Below are 2,622 nucleotides of genomic sequence, written 5' to 3'. Positions count from 1 at the left end.
TGATGGAATGTGAACAATGTATATATTTGAGGAATAAAATTTCTTCATTTTTTTGATTGAACAATTAAATCTTCATCTACACTTTGGTTTTTATTTTAATGAAATTTTAGAAGGCATTTCCGCCAAAAACTATAGAGTTTTGATCAGAGAATAGAGCAAAAGTCTCTTAAAATCTTTGCTGGTTATGCAATATGAACAATAAAAATAATCAAACTAAATTTTATATTTAATAATTTCGGAATCAATTGTATGAAAGATAAAAAAAAAAAAAATCATGTTAATAGGAGAAAAAAGAATAAATGTCCACAACTCTCACTTGCAATAGATACAAAGAGAAGTGAAGATAATCTAAGTATACTACGTGAATCCCTAAAAATTGAGTTTTTATGCATTCAAAATGTCATGAAATGAAGAAATGGTACAATAACTATCAACAAAAAGAGGATATTCTACTTGAATTATATTTCACCATTATAAGATCATATCCTCATCGATATCTCGTTTTTAAGCCATGAATTAGATTAAGTATTTTTTATTGTCACTAATTAAGAAAGTTCGAGGTTTTAGATTTGAATCTTAGCACGAAGGTGGAATCACCTCTCAATAGTATACTAGCTGATGATTAGGAAAAAAAAAATTGGACAACCCTAGGGACGTGACATTAAATGAATAAACTCTAGCTTAATCCCTAATTTAACATAGAGAAAGAATCTACTTGCATGAATTTGAAGCTTTTCCTTCTTTTTTTTTTCCACCCTTAGCAGTTTCTGTAATGGACCTATTTGACTAGACATTTATTTGGTCACCATTGACCAACACTTCTGCATCTTCAACGCTAAGCTAGGAAGAAAGCAATCACCATTCACTGCTCCTATTTCCAAAAGAAAACCAAAAGTTGTTTTTTTAAGGATATTAGACAGAGAGATAAAGGGGTAAAAACAGAAACAGAATTGGAAACAGCATAGAAACAAAGACAAAAATTAGATACCTGGAAATCAACAAATGCCACTGAAGCTCCACAGGTGCTCTGTATCTTCAACTTCAGAAACCCCAGGCATCCGCCAGAAACAATGAAGTGACAGAAAATTTCACACCATGAGCTAATTTACATGGCTAAACAATTTCTTTTTACCTTGAACATGCTTGAATCAGTTCTTCTAGATTAACAACTGGTGTTAACAGACTTGATGATTTCTGCAGCTATGCTATATTAGTCCGAGTCTATCCTTTTACCATAAGGATTCTTTCAGGAGCCATATGGGCTGCCAACAAGGAAATGGGGGTGATGATGAATAATGTCAAAAAAATTTGTACCTAAACAGAAAAGATTTATATTTCCTTCGTATGATGCTTAATGTCAAACGAAAATTTGACACTGTAACCACAAAAGATGTAGAACACGTTTCCCATGAAATACGAAACAAAAGGGATAAGATACACTGCAACTCAATAAGTATTATTATAAACAAATTCAAGCACAAAAGATAGAAGCATTTTTACCGATTTCATAGCCGTCGGCCTAGCATTGGCATCAGCATTTCCAGAACTTAACAATTTTGAAACAAAATTTGACAATTAAATGAGGTTCCAAAGAATCACAGAAGCAGGAATCTCGAAAGAAAAATACTCTACTTCAACTTTGGGGAACAAGGCATGTCATAACTGCTTCAACTAAGCCCTTGACCTTTCATTTAAAGCAGACTATTACATGCTAATTCATCCAGAGGCAAGCATTTCCAATTAATAAAGATGTTCTCAGGTAGTGCAGATGACCTTTATGCAGGTGTACATCCAATCATGTTGTAAGCAGAGTTACCCATTCCAGATATGTTACCCATTTCGCATGTAAAACATGTGAAATGTGAGCCTTAGAAGAATGTGTCCTCCATGTGAGTAACTAATTCGTTCTCCAAATTAACATCATATGAGCAACAGACAACAAAAATCAACCCAACCATATCAACAAGCAATCTATATGAAGCTCAAAAAATGATGGACACACAAAGAAGTCCAAGTAGAATTCTAGGTGATTGTCTTACAGGAATCAGTGGTAGGCCTCAAAAATGATCTCTTAGCTTTGTTATAGGAGCCAGTCCATTCATCATCTATTTGCCATAATCAAACCAAGTAGACATTACTCAGGTTCAAATTACTTTAAATACAGAAAAGACTATTGCTGAAAACTAAAAACAAAAAACATAACAATCACTAACCTGTTCTTGGGCGCTTTGATCGGGAATTAGATTTTGCAAAATCAATGAACAAAGTTGATCCTTTCCCAAGATCAAACACCATTCCCAGTAAAACAAGGTTCCGAACTCAACCTATGTTCTACAGAAAATCTATTTGGAAAAACAATTTCCAATGACAATTTCATAGTCATAAATAAATTCAATTAATCTAAAACAAATTACTATAGGAATTAAGCTTCAATGAGTTTCTGCTTTGGAATACAATTTCCAAATATAATAGCATAAGAATTCTTACATTAAGAGCCAGTATCGCGGAGATTGCAGACTGTTGGTCGGAGAAAACAGTGAAAGCAAAGGGCTGTAACAACCCCAACCAAACAATCCCAACAATTAAAAAATAAATAATAAAATTCTTCGCATTTATTTAAGA

At 33.1% G+C, this 2,622-nt stretch overlaps 1 long non-coding RNA gene across 1 annotated transcript; it reads right to left on the bottom strand.

Moving 5' to 3' along the window:
* Positions 1-496: 496 nt before the first annotated feature.
* Positions 497-2,033, bottom strand: LOC149512017 (uncharacterized). The gene is made up of 2 exons (XR_016333151.1): positions 989-2,033; positions 497-871 (listed from the first exon to the last, which is right to left on the bottom strand). It is a non-coding gene; the product is annotated as an uncharacterized LOC149512017 (long non-coding RNA).
* Between the last annotated feature and the right edge of the window lie 589 nt (positions 2,034-2,622).

Source organism: Durio zibethinus, chromosome 24 (genome assembly GCF_047325235.1).
Source record: "Durio zibethinus cultivar Kanyao isolate XHJ-2024 chromosome 24, ASM4732523v1, whole genome shotgun sequence".
Taxonomy (NCBI): Eukaryota; Viridiplantae; Streptophyta; class Magnoliopsida; order Malvales; family Malvaceae; genus Durio; species Durio zibethinus.
Note: the sequence above shows the minus strand (reverse complement) of the source record. Positions and strands in the feature narration are given on the sequence as shown.